The following is a 14,908-nucleotide window of genomic DNA, read 5'->3' on the forward strand; positions in this document are numbered from 1 at the left end:
GTGCCTTTGGAGGCGGCGACCGGACCTTTACAAACAAGGTTGGGGCAATCTTCACAACTTAATCGGAGGCTCCCAACAACACCACGAAGCTTCACCACAATGGACTATGGCTCCGTGGTGACCTCAACCGTCTAGGGTGCTCAAACACCCAAGAGTAACAAGATCCGCTAGGGATTGGTGGGGGAATCAAATTTCTCTTGGTGAAAGTGTAGATCGGGGCCTTCTCAACCAATCCCGAGCAAATCAACAAGTTTGATTGGCTAGAGAGAGAGATCGGGCGAAAATGGAGCTTAGAGCATTAATGGAGCTTTTGGGGGAAGAGGTAAGTCAACGAAGAAGAAGAGGACCCCTTTTATAAAAGGGGATCCCATCCAACCGTTACCCCCAAATCAGCCCCGCGCAGGGCGGTACTACCGCAGGAGGTAGCGGTACTACCGCTCCCCCTTGCGGTACTACTGCCCAGCCTGGGAGGGCTATAAGAGAGAGAGCAGGAAACGTGCCCAGCATGGTACTGCCGCAGTGGTAGGGCGGTACTACCGCCCACGAGCGGTACTGCCGCAACTACAACCGCTGCACAGTGCCGCTCAACCCGACACGAGAGGCGACCCCCTCGAGTCGACGTGGTAGTAGCCCGGTACCGCAGCGGTACTGCGGCTGAGAACCACAAGCGGTACTACCGCTGGGTACCGCGGTACTACCGCTCGGACACAAAACAACACAACTGCAGAGGGAACAAGCTCTCTAGACAAAGTGGAAAAGCTCTGAGGGTGAGAAAAGGATGTGTACGTGTTGATTCCACCCAAGCCTTATCAAAGTGGACCCCTCTTGATAGTACGGTGACTCTTACGAAACTAGTCCACCAAACAAGAAACGAAAGAGCTACACCGTCTTGAATAACACTTCAAGGGGAAAGAAATTGTCTCGTGCTAAAGGATGAATCTCTGAAATGCTCAAAGCACACGATTAGTCCGCAAACATGATCAATCACCAAAACTACATCGAGAGAGATATGCCTTAACAATCTCCCCCTTTTTGGTGGATTGATGACAACCAGTGATTTGAACAGGGATAAGACATGAAAGTAAAGATACTTAGAACTACAAAATATAGACGGGATCCCCCTGAATGTGTGCACCTAGTTAGTAGTGCCTTTGGAATGCAAGACACACACATTAGGATCAACACTCCCCCTATATTTTATAGTCCAACAATCTAAGCAAAGGATACATGAGAGCAGGGTATATAACAGGATAAGCATGCAACTCATAAGATACCAAAGTACTAGATAGACATAGATAATGATAAGATAAAGATAGGGTAGCATATGTCTCACACCATATGTCTGGAACTTAGGTCTCACTGGCAGAAAACCAAACAAAGCAAACGGCGAGAAAACACAACGACACCACAAACCACAAAGACACACTCGCAACAACAACAACACAAATCCCTAAATTCTCTTCCCCTTTGGCATCAAGACACCAAAAGGGCAAAGAGCGTTGCTACGGCTCCAGGTGATAGCAAGCTGAGGATCTCGAACATCACATCCCAGCGGGATCGTCTGCACCTCCATCATTGGTCGGAAACTGCTCTGTGTTTGAATCGGTCCACTGGCAATGCTGCTGAACCCACTCCTCCTCATCAGTGATCCTCTCCTCAGATCCGCTGTTAACAGTGGCACCCAACTGGCGCATGAGCTCCTTGTGACGTCTGCGGGCCTTCTTCTCAAAGACATGAGACATGTACTGGCCATGAGACTCCATGCAGAAAAGTTTCTTCATCTTGCGCTTAATCCTTTTAGCCCATGAGGGCTCCACATCGGAGGGCTCATAGTCCTCATCCTTGTCAGCCTCAGCCTCGTCCTCGGACTCCATGTCAGCCTCAGAAGGTGGATCATCAGATCGAGGGGCCTGGGTGCCCCAGTTGTCCTTCTTCCTCAGACGCTTGATATCATGAGAAATCAACTCTCCAGTTTCCAGCGCAGTCCTGGGATAGTTGATGTGCCCAGGCCTTCTCAATGAGCAGCATGATGAAAGGACCATAGATCGGGCACTTGCGCTCAGAAATGGCAGAAAGAAGTTCAGACCACATAACATGAGAAATGTCCAGGGACTCTCCAGTGTTTGCTTCCTTCTCATGCTGGCAGAAGAGAAGCATGTCCACGAGATAGGAGTGGACCATATCCAGATTCCAATGCGAGGGAAAAGAGTCTCTGGAAAGACGCGTGAGGTGTTGGGGAATGTAGTAATTTCAAAAATTCCTACACACAAGATCATGGTGATGCATAGCAACGAGAGGGGAGAGTGTTGTCCACGTACCCTCGTAGACCGAAAGCGGAAGCGTTAGCACAACGCGGTTGATGTAGTCGTACGTCTTCACGATCCGATCGATCAAGTACCGAACGCACACACCTCCGAGTTCTGCACACGTTCAACTCGATGACGTCCCTCGAACTCCGATCCAGCCGAGTGTTGAGGGAGAGTTTCGTCAGCACGACGGCGTGGTGACGATGATGATGTTCTACCGACGCAGGGCTTCGCCTAAGCACCGCTACATTTGATCGAGGTGGATTATGGTGGAGGGGGGCACCGCACACGGCTAAGAGATCAAGAGATCAATTGTTGTGTCTCCAAGGGGTGCCCCCTCCCCGTATATAAAGGAGTGGAGGAGGAGGGGAGGGCCGGCCCCTATGGCGCGCCCTGGAGGAGTCCTACTCCCACCGGGAGTAGGATTCCTCCCCTTTCCAAGTAGTAGGAGTAGGGGACAAGGAAGGGGAAGAGGGAAGAGAAGGAAGGAGGGGGCGCCGCCCCTCCCCCTAGTCCAATTCGGACTAGTCATTGGGGGGGGGCGCGCTGCCTCTCTCTCTCTCCCCTAAAGCCCAATAAGGCCCATATACTTCTTCCCCCGTATTCCCGTAACTCCCCGGTACTCCGAAAAATACCCGAACCACTCGGAACCTTTCCGATGTCCGAATATAGTCGTCCAATATATCGATCTTTACGTCTCGACCATTTCGAGACTCCTCGTCATGTCCCTGATCTCATCCGGGACTCCGAACTACCTTCGGTACATCAAAACACATAAACTCATAATATAACCGTCATCGAACTTTAAGCGTGCGGACCCTACGGGTTCGAGAACTATGTAGACATGACCGAGACACGTCTCCGGTCAATAACCAATAGCGGAACCTGGATGCTCATATTGGCTCCTACATATTCTACGAAGATCTTTATCGGTCAAACCGCATAACAACATACGTTGTTCCCTTTGTCATCGGTATGTTACTTGCCCGAGATTCGATTTTATTTATACTTACTTACTAGTTATCTCATTAAAGATACTACCACTTATTATTATCGGTCAGACCGCACTTACAACATACGTTGTTCTTTGTCATCGGTATGTTCTTGCCCGAGATTCGATCGTCGGTATCTCCAATACCTAGTTCAATCTCGTTACCGGCAAGTCTCTTTACTCGTTGTAATACATCATCCCGCAACTAACTCATTAGTTGCAATACTTGCAAGGCTTAAGTGATGTGCATTACCGAGAGGGCCCAGAGATACCTCTCCGACAATCGGAGTGACAAATCCTAATCTCGAAATACGCCAACCCAACAAGTACCTTCGGAGACACCTGTAGAGCACCTTTATAATCACCCAGTTACGTTGTGACGTTTGGTAGCACACAAAGTGTTCCTCCGGTAAACGGGAGTTGCATAATCTCATAGTCATAGGACATGTATAAGTCATGAAGAAAGCAATAGCAACATACTAAACGATCAAGTGCTAAGCTAACGGAATGTGTCAAGTCAATCACATCATTCTCCTAATGATGTGATCCCGTTAATCAAATGACAACTCATGTCTATGGTTAGGAAACTTAACCATCTTTAACGAGCTAGTCAAGTAGAGGCATACTAGTGACACTATGTTTGTCTATGTATTCACACATGTATTATGTTTCCGGTTAATACAATTCTAGCATGAATAATAAACATTTATCATGATATAAGGAAATAAATAATAACTTTATTATTGCCTCTAGGGCATATTTCCTTCAGTCTCCCACTTGCACTAGAGTCAATAATCTAGTTCACATCGCCATGTGATTACAATAGTTCACATCACATGTGATTAACACCCATAGTTCACATCTCCATGTGACCAACACCCAAAGGGTTTACTAGAGTCAATAATCTAGTTCACATCGCTATGTGATTAACACGAACTAAGGTGTGATCATGTTTTGCTTGTGAGAGAAGTTTAGTCAATAGGTCTGCCATTCAGATCCGTATGTATTTTGCAAATTTCTATGTCTACAATGCTCTGCATGGAGCTACTCTAGCTAATTGCTCCCACTTTCAATATGTATCCAGATTAGAGTCATCTGGATCAGTGTCAAAACTTGCATCACGTAACCCTTTACTGAACCTTTTGTCACCTCCATAATCTAGAAACATATCCTTATTCCATAAGGATAATTTGACGTGTCATGATCTATTTTTTTTTTTTTTTTTTTTTTTTTTTTTTTTTTTTTTTTTCCTATCATATTGTTACTCAGTGAGGGTATACAATAATCTGGTACACAGCATGGCATATTTATAGAACCTATGGAGGCATAGGGAATGACTTTCATTCTCTTTCTATCTTCTGTCGTGGTTTTGAGTCTTTACTCAACTTCACACCTTGCAACACAGGCAAGAACTCCTTCTTTGACTGTTCCATTTTGAACTACTTCAAAATCTTGTCAAGGTATGTACTCATTGAAAAATTATCAAGCGTCTTAATCTATCTCTATAGATCTTGATGCTCAATATGTAAGCAGCTTCACCGAGGTCTTTCTTTGAAAAACTCCTTTCAAATACTCCTTTATGCTTCAGAAAATTCTACATTATTTCTGATCAACAATATGTCATTCACATATATTTATCAGAAATGTTGTAGTGCTCCCACTCACTTTCTTGTAAATACAGGCTTCACCACAAGTCTGTATAAAACTATATGCTTTGATCAACTCATCAAAGCGTATATTCCAACTCTGAGATGCTTGCACCAGTCCATAGATGGATCGCTGGAGCTTGCACATTTTGTTAGCACCTTTAGGATCGACAAAACCTTCTGGTTGCATCATATACAACTCTTCTTTAAGAAATCCATTAAGGAATGTAGTTTTGACATCCATTTGCCAGATTTCATAAAATGTGGCAATTTGCTAACATGATTCGGACAGACTTAAGCATCGCTACGAGTGAGAAAATCTCATCGTAGTCAACACCTTGAACTTTGTCAAAACCTTTTTCGACAAGTCTAGCTTTGTAGATAGTAACACTACTATCAGCGTCGTCTTCCTCTTGAAGATCCATTTATTTTCTATGGCTTCCGATCATCGGGCAAGTCAACCAAAGTCCACACTTTGTTCTCATACATGGATCTCATCTCAGATTTCATGGCTCAAGCCATTTTGCGGAATCTGGGCTCATCATCGCTTCCTCATAGTTCGTAGGTTCGTCATGGTCAAGTAACATGACCTCCAGAACAGGATTACCGTACCACTCTGGTGCGGATCTTACATCTGGTTGACCTACGAGGTTCGGTAGTAACTTGATCATGATCATCATCATTAGCTTCCTCACTAATTGGTGTAGGAATCACTAAGATTTCTGTGATGAACTACTTTCCAATAAGGGAGAGTACAGTTACCTCATCAAGTTCTACTTTCCTCCCACTCACTTCTTTCGAGAGAAACTCCTTCTCTAGAAGATCCATTCTTAGCAACGAATATGCTTGCCTTCGGATCTGTGATAGAAGGTGTACCCAACTGTCTCCTTTGGGTATCCTATGAAGACACATTTCTCCGATTTGGGTTTGAGCTTATCAGATGAAACTTTTTCACATAAGCATCGCAACCCCAAACTTTAAGAAACGACAGCTTAGGTTTCTTGCTAAACCACAGTTCATACGGTGTCGTCTCAACGGATTTAGATGGTGCCCTTTTTAATGTGAATGCAGCTGTCTCTAATGCATAACCCCAAAACGATAGTGGTAAATCGGTAAGAGACATCATAGATTGCACTATATCAAATAAAGTACGGTTATGACGTTCGGACACACCATTACGATGTGGTGTTCCAGGTGGCATGAGTTTGTGAAACTATTCCACATTGTTTTAATTGAAGACCAAACTCGTAACTCAAATATTCGCCTCTGCGATCAGATCGTAGAAACTTTATTTTCTTGTTACGATGATTTTCCACTTCACTCTGAAATTCTTTGAACTTTTCAAATGTTTCAGACTTATGTTTCATCAAGTAGATATACCCATATCTGCTCAAATCATCTGTGAAGGTCAGAAAATAACGATACTCCGTCTGCGAGCCTCAACACTCATCGAACATCATTATCGTATTATTTCCAATAAGTCAGTGCTCGCTCCATTTGTCTCGTGAGATATCGTTAAATTTTTCCTCTTGGACCATAGGAGCTGCTTGCGCAACTTCTATGATTTCATATATCAAGGGTCTTCCAAAGCCTTCAGAGATAGGGTTATCTTTCATTGTCTTACACCAATATGACCCACGCAGTCCAACCAAGCATAATGTTCATCTCTCCCATTATAATTTTCATCTTTTTGCTTCCTAATATATGAATATGTGCATTTACTTTAATATCGAGATCCCATAGCAACCATTTTCATTGTTGTTGACATAGAAGTTATTCTTATATATGCAGTGTTACAGACAACAAACTGTCATTCAATTAAATGAATTAAAACGTATTGCAATACGACATGTCAAATCATATCATCGCTCAAAGCAACACAACATATATACATATTAGAGTTCAATAATCCCTAATCATCGATAGCTGTAGTCCTCACATTCATATCATTCTTGGAATTCCAACACACATTGTCACTTCACCTAACTAGTCTCTGTTCATTCTGCAACTCCCGTTTCGAGTTACTATCTTAGCAACTGAACCTGTATCAAATACTGACGGGGTTGCTATAAACACTAGTAAAGTACACATCAATAACATGTATATCAAATATACCTTTGTTCACTTTGCCATCCTTCTTATCCGCCAAATACTTGGCAGTTCCGCTTCCAGTGACCAGTCCCTTTGCAGTAGAAGCACTTAGTCTCAGGCTTAGGTCAGACTTGGGCTTCTTCATTGAGCAGCAACTTGCTTGCCGTTCTTCTTGAAGTTCCCTTCTTCCCTTTGCCCTTTTCTTGAAACTAGTGGTCTTGTTAACCATCAACACTTGATGCTTCTTGATTTCTACCTTCGCTCGATTTCAGCATCCGAAGAGCTCGGGAATCGTTCCCTTGCATATTATAGTTCATCACGAAGTTCTACTAACTTGGTGATAGTGACTAGAGAACTTCTGTCAATCACTATCTTATCGAAGATTAACTCCCGCTTGATTCAAGTGATTGTAGTACTCAGACATTCTGAGCACATGCTCACTAGTTGAGCTATTCTCCTCCATCTTGTAGGCAAAGTACTGTCAGAGGTCTCATACCTCGACACGGGCATGAGTATGAAATACCAATTTCAACTCTTGGAACATCTTATATGCTCCGTGTTCAAAACATTTTTGAAGTCCCGGTTCTAAGCGTAAAGCATGGTGCACTAAACTATCAAGTAGTTATCATACCGAGCTTTTGTCAAAACGTTCAAAATCTGCATCTGCTCCTGCAATAGTTCTGTCACCTAGCGGTGCATCAAGGACATAATACTTCTGTGCAGCAATGAGGATAATCCTCAGATCACGGAGCTAGTCCGCATCTTTGCTACTAACATCTTTCAACTTATTTTTCTCTAGGAACATATCAAAAATAAAACAGGGGAGCTAAACGCGAGCTATTGATCTACAACATAGATATGCTAATACTACCAGGACTAAGTTCATATAAATTAAAGTTCAATTAATCATATTACTCTATCCTATGATCACGTGATCCAAAACTAAACCATGTCCGATCATCACGTGAGATGGAGTAGTTTTCAATGGTGAACATCACTATGTTGATCATATCTACTATATGATTCACGCTCGACCTTTCGGTCTCAGTGTTCCGAGGCCATATCTGCATATGCTAGGCTCGTCAAGTTTAACCTGAGTATTCTGCGTGTGCAAAACTGGCTTGCACCCGTTGTAGATGGACGTAGAGCTTATCACACCCGATCATCACGTGGTGTCTGGGCACGACGAACTTTGGCAACGGTGCATACTCAGGGAGAACACTTTTATCTTGAAATTTAGTGAGAGATCATCTTATAATGCTACCGTCAATCAAAGCAAGATAAGATGCATAAAAGATAAATATCACATGCAATCAATATAAGTGATATGATATGGCCATCATCATCTTGTGCTTGTGATCTCCATCTCCGAAGCACCGTCATGATCACCATCGTCACCGGCGCGACACCTTGATCTCCATCGTAGCATCGTTGTCGTCTCACCAACTATTGCTTCTACGACTATCGCTACCGCTTAGTGATAAAGTAAAGCAATTACAGGGCGATTGCATTGCATACAATAAAGCGACAACCATATGGCTCCTGCCAGTTGCCGATAACTCGTTACAAAACATGATCATCTCATACAATAAATATAGCATCATGTCTTGACCATATCACATCACAACATGCCCTGCAAAAACAAGTTAGACGTCCTCTACTTTGTTGTTGCAAGATTTACTCGCAATCACAAACCATCAACCATGATTTGTTTATTAAAGAGTTCTGTCTCCAGGACGGGCTGTTCTACTCGAATTCACAAGCTGTGATAACCCCCGCAGCTCACCCTGTCTGCCTTGTCGATTTAGTACCTCTGCTCTCATTACGGTACATGTCTCTGTCGAGGAAACCGTCTATACAAAACCATGTAATAGCTGGTCAGTATGACTTATATCGCCCACACTTGTGTTCTACTCGTGCATATTACATCTAATGCATAAAACCTGGCTCGGATGCCACTGTTGGGGAACGTAGTAATTTCAAAATATTCCTACGCACACGCAAGATCATGGTGATGCATAGCAACGAGAGGGGAGAGTGTTCCACGTACCCTCGTAGACCGAAAGCGGAAGCGTTAGCACAACGCGGTTGATGTAGTCGTACGTCTTCACGATCCGACTCAAGTACCGAACGCACGGCACCTCCGAGTTCTGCACACGTTCAACTCGATGACGTCCCTCGAACTCCGATCCAGCCGAGTGTTGAGGGAGAGTTTCGTCAGCATGACGGCGTGGTGACGATGATGATGTTCTACCGATCGCAGGGCTTCGCCTAAGCACCGCTACGATATGATACGGTCCTACGTCCCCCCACATCCCATCCGCCCCACATCAACAAAGGCCCCCCAATCCCTCCGACCATCTCCACTCAGTTTAGCGTCTTCGTCGCTATCAGCTTATCTGCCCGCTCACCGACGCAGACTTTGCCTAACGCTAGATATTATCGAGTGGATTATGGTGGAAGAGGTGCACCGCACACGCGCTAAGAGATCCAGAGATCAATTGTTGTGTCTATGGGGTGCCCCCTGCCACGTATATAAAGGAGTGGAGGAAGGGGGAGAGGGTCGGCCCCTATGGCGCCCTGGAGGAGTCCTACTCCCACCGGGAGTAGGATTCCTCCCCTTCCAAGTAGTAGGAGTAGGAGACAAGGAAGGGGAAGAGGGAAGAGAAGGAAGGAGGGGGCGCCGCCCCTCCCCTAGTCCAATTCGGACTAGTCATTGGGGGGGCGCGGCCTGCCTCTCCCTCTCCCCTAAAGCCCAATAAGGCCCATATACTTCTTCCCCCATATTCCCGTAACTCCCCGGTACTCCGAAAAATACCCGAACCTAGGAACCTTTCCGATGTCCGAATATAGTCGTCCAATATATCGATCTTTAACGTCTCGACCATTTCGAGACTCCTCGTCATGTCCTCGATCTCATCCGGGACTCCGAACTACCTTCGGTACATCAAAACTCATAAACTCATAATATAACTGTCATCGAACTTTAAGCGTGCGGACCCTATGGGTTCGAGAACAATGTAGACATGACCGAGACACGTCTCCGGTCAATAACCAATAGCGGGACCTGGATGCTCATATTGGCTCCTCTACGAAGATCTTTATTCGGTCAGACCGCCAACAACATACGTTGTTCCTTTGTCATCGGTTTTTTGCTGCTCTCTTCGAGATCGTTACCTGGCAGTCTCTATCGTGTGTTCATAACATGCATCTCAGACGAACTCATTAGTTGCAATGCTTGCAAGGCTTAAGTGATGTGCATTACCGAGAGGGCCCAGAGATACCTCTACAATCGGAGTGACAAATCCTAATCTCGAAATACGCCAACCCAACAAGTACCTTCGGAGACACCTGTAGAGCACCTTTATAATCACCCAGTTACGTTGTGACGTTTGGTGGCACACAAAGTGTTCCTCTGGTAAACGGGAGTTGCATAATCTCATAGTCATAGGAACATGTATAAGTCATGAAGAAAGCAATAGCAACAAACTAAACGATCAAGTGCTAAGCTAACGGAATGGGTCAAGTCAATCACATCATTCTCCTAATGATGTGATCCCGTTAATCAAATGACAACTCATGTCTATGGTTAGGAAACTTAACCATCTTTGATTAACGAGCTAGTCAAGTAGAGGCATACTAGTGACACTTGTTTGTCTATGTATTCACACATGTATTATGTCTCCGGTTAATACAATTCTAGCATGAATAATAAACATTTATCATGAATAAGGAAATAAATAATAACTTTATTATTGCCTCTAGGGCATATTTCCTTCAGCATGACAGAATAGTAGACACTCAGGTACGAGATTGAATATCTTAAGTCTTGTTTACACCTTCTGAACAGTAGGGCCAGAGCTTGCTTGTGAGTGGAGGTGACATTGCGGTGAGGACGGAAGCCGACTGGATTCTCAAGCCCGTGATCTTCCACCCCAAGTAACTCCATGAAGGCCTTCCACTTGACAGTGAGCAACTTGCCATTCGTCATCCAAGTCAGAGTCCTTTCTGCATCAGTTCCAAGATGGACAGTGGCATAGAATTGACATATCAAATCGGCATCAAAGTCCTTGTTGAACTGCATGATTCTGAGAATGTTCAACTGAGTGCACATCTGAAGGGCTTCGCCAAAGTACTCAGGATCCTTTTCCATAGGATTGGTGTCGATGGAACGGACATCAACAAAGTGATTCTTCTTAGCCTTGATCACATCGAAGAAGATGGCAACTGAAAGCGTTCCAGAACGGGCGGTTGACCAAAGTGGGATCTTGGTCTTCCTCATAGGGGTTGCGGCGACGCTTTGCCCAAAACTCCTTGGCAGTCATCTCAGTCACAGTCTTTCCCTTTGGCTTGTTGCGATCTCTTCGTGCTGAGGTGCGGCGGAGCACTTGAGGTTGCCCTGCGTGTGGAGACTAGAGGAACCTACCTGTGATCAGAATGTGCGGTAGCACTTTGACGTTGCCACCGAGGTTGCAGGGGATCTGCTGTCAAGTTGATCTACTGGAACAACACACGAGCAGAATAAAGAACACAGAAAAAAGGCATAAGCACCAAACAAGCACATGGATACAATGAGCTAGGAAATGATGGAACTGGGCATGGAGAGGTAGTGCCGCGACCCAACCGCGGCAGTACCGCTTGCGCGGTAGTACCGCTCGAGGCGAGGAACGGCGGTTCCCTTACTGCCGTGGACAGATCCAGCACTACCGGAGATGCCAAATTTGAAAATAAGCCTACCAAACTTCAATCCAAAGGGCCTAGAAGCCATCTCCATCCTACTCAAGCCTCGACTTAGCCAAAAGACGAGTAAAACAATGCCTATTGCCCCTAAAAACTAGATGCAAGATCTAGGCAAAGGGAATGGGATCGGAGGCAATACCAGCATCCATGGCTAGAGGACGTGGTGGGGATCGACTCCACCGGAGGAAATGGAGAGGGACGGCACAAGACGGCGGCCGGCCGAGGCCTTCCTACGGCGAGGCGTCGCTGGAGCGACGAAGAAGGCGAGCGAGTGGGGGCGAATGGGTATGGGGGAGAAAACAACTCCCCCTGCCCTGACATAACCCCCCTGCCCGCCCCGCAGCGGTAGTACCGCTGGGGTGCGCGGTAGTACCGCTTGACGCTTATCAGCGGTAGTACCGTGCACGCCGCGTTAGTACCGCTCTGCCGCAAAGAGGACAGGCCAAAAGGCTTAGCTCAAGAAAAAGAGATTGAAACGAAAGCGAGAACTAACACACACACAAACCGACAAAGACAAACCTCTCCAAGAGAGGGCGGTGACCGAGGCCACCTATGTTTGAGTCCAGAGGTATGGCGCTGCGAAGATTTTAACCTTGGGCCCATGACCAACACTCATCTTTGAAGCACAAGTACCATAAAAAATGGCTAATGTGGAAGAGTTTTATTAGTTTATGCATTATGGGGGAGGGAAAGTTCATTGAGAGAACAACAGTCCCCCTATGTCCATGCCTACACCTAAACTAGACAACAAGTTGAGTGTGGTGGGGAGTGCAAGGGTTCAAGTCACATTTCTTGAATCAATGATATTTAGCTCATGCCTTAACTCGCGAAATCTTGCTCCATCCAAAGGCTTCGTGAAAATATATGCAAGGTTATCAAGAGTGTTGACATAGTTGAGCTCGATCTCCCCTCGCCTAATATGATCCCGGATGAAGTGATACCGAATCTCAATATGCTTTGTCTTGAAGTGTTGCACCGGGTTGAGAGAGATCTTGATGACACTTTCATTGTCACACCAAAGAGGCACTTCGTCACAAATGACACCGTAATCTTTTAAAGTTTGCCTCATCCATAGAAGTTGTGCACAACAACTACCGGCAGCCACATACTCCACTTTCGTGGACGAGAGAGATACGCAACTTTGCTTCTTGGAAGACCAACTCACCAAAGAGCAACCAAGAAATTGGCACCCTACGGAAGTGGACTTCCTATCTACTTTGTCTCCCGCCCAATCCGAGTCCGAATAACCTACAAGCTTGAAGTTTGCTCCCCTTGGGTACCATAAGCCAAAGTTTGGGGTATGAGCCAAATATCGAAAGATTCACTTGACCGCCACAAATTGACTTTCCTTAGGTGCGGCTTGAAACCGTGCACAAATTCCCACACTCAACATGATATCCGGTCTAGATGCACAAAGGTAAAGCAAGGAGCCAATCATGGAGCGATATACCCTTTGATCCACCACTTTACCATTGGGATCAATGTCAAGTTGGCACCTGGTGGGCATGGGAGTGGAAGCCGGCTTGACATCACTTAGCTTGAATCTCTTGAGCATGTCTTTAGTGTATTTGTCTTGGTTGATGAAGGTTCCTTCTCTCCTTTGCTTCACTTCGAACCCGAGAAAGAACTTCAACTCTCCCATGGAAGACATCTCAAACTTTGAGGTCATGAGAGCGGCAAATTCCTCGTTGAAAGCTTTGTTAGGGGAACCAAAGATAATATCATCAACATATAATTGGCACACAAACAACTCCCCTTTGACCTTCTTAGTAAAAAGAGTGGGGTCGATTAGCCCAACTTCAAAACCACGGTCTTGTAACAACTCGGTAAGGTGGTCATACCACGCACATGGGGCTTGTTTAAGGCCATAGAGTGTCTTATCGAGTTGATACACATGATTGGGAAAGTAGGGATCCTCGAACCCGGGGGGTTGCTTGACATATACCAATTCATTAATCGGACCATTAAGGGAAGCACTCTTCACATCCATTTGTTGTAACTTAAAGTTATGATGAGAAGCATATGCAATCAACATGCGAATGGATTCAAGACGAGCAACGGGGGCAAAGGTTTCACCGTAGTCGATACCCTCGACTTGGGAGTAGCCTTGTGCTACCAAACAAGCCTTGTTGTGAATGATAATCCCATGAGCATCTTGCTTGTTCTTGAATATCCACGGTTCCAATGACATTGTGGTTCTCCGTTGGCCTTGGCACCAATCTCCACACTTTGTTGCGTTTGAAGTTGTTGAGTTCTTCATGCATGGCATTGAGCCAATCCGGATCTTCAAGCGCCTCATAGACCTTTTGGGGTTCAACACAAGAGAAAAACGCGTGATGTTCACAATAGTTTGCTGATTGTCTATGAGTGCTTACCCCCTTTCTCCTTCGGCCACAAGGGGTTCCTCAATGGGTAGGATATGACCAACACCCATTCTTCTTATGGCTTAGGGAGGAATTTCATCACCTACACCACAAGTACCACTTTGCTCCACTTGGGAGCCGTTATTCTCATCAAACTCCACGTTACACGTTTCCTCAATAAGTCCCGTGGACTTATTGAGAACACGGTAAACATGAGAGTTTGTAGCATAACCAACAAATATGCCCTCATAAGCTCTAGCCTCAAATTTAGACAAACAAACACCTTTCTTGAGAATGAAACACTTACACCCGAACACTCGGAAGTACTTGAGGTTGGGCTTGTTACCGGTGAGTATCTCATATGTAGTGTTGTTCAAGCCTTTGCGGAGGTAGAGCCGATTAGATGCATGACACGCGGTGTTGATGGCTTCGGCCCAAAAGTTGTAGGGAGACTTGAACTCCGCCATCATGGTCCTTGCGCATCCATCAACGTCCGGTTCTCCCTCTCCGCTACACCATTTTGTTGAGGGGTATAAGGTGCGGAATATTGATGCTTGATTCCCTCATCACTCAAAAACTCATCCAAGGTGTAGTTCTTGAACTCGGAGCCCTTGTCACTTCTTATAGTCAAGATCTTTGTATTGTGTTGTCGTTGAGCTTCATTTGCAAAGTCGATGACGGTTTGTTGGGTCTCGCTCTTCCTCTTGAAGAAATATACCCAAGTGTATCTTGAATAGTCATCCACAATCACCAAGCAATACTTTCTACCCC

This window comes from Triticum urartu, chromosome 4 (genome assembly GCF_003073215.2).
Source record: "Triticum urartu cultivar G1812 chromosome 4, Tu2.1, whole genome shotgun sequence".
In the NCBI taxonomy this organism is placed as follows: Eukaryota; Viridiplantae; Streptophyta; class Magnoliopsida; order Poales; family Poaceae; genus Triticum; species Triticum urartu.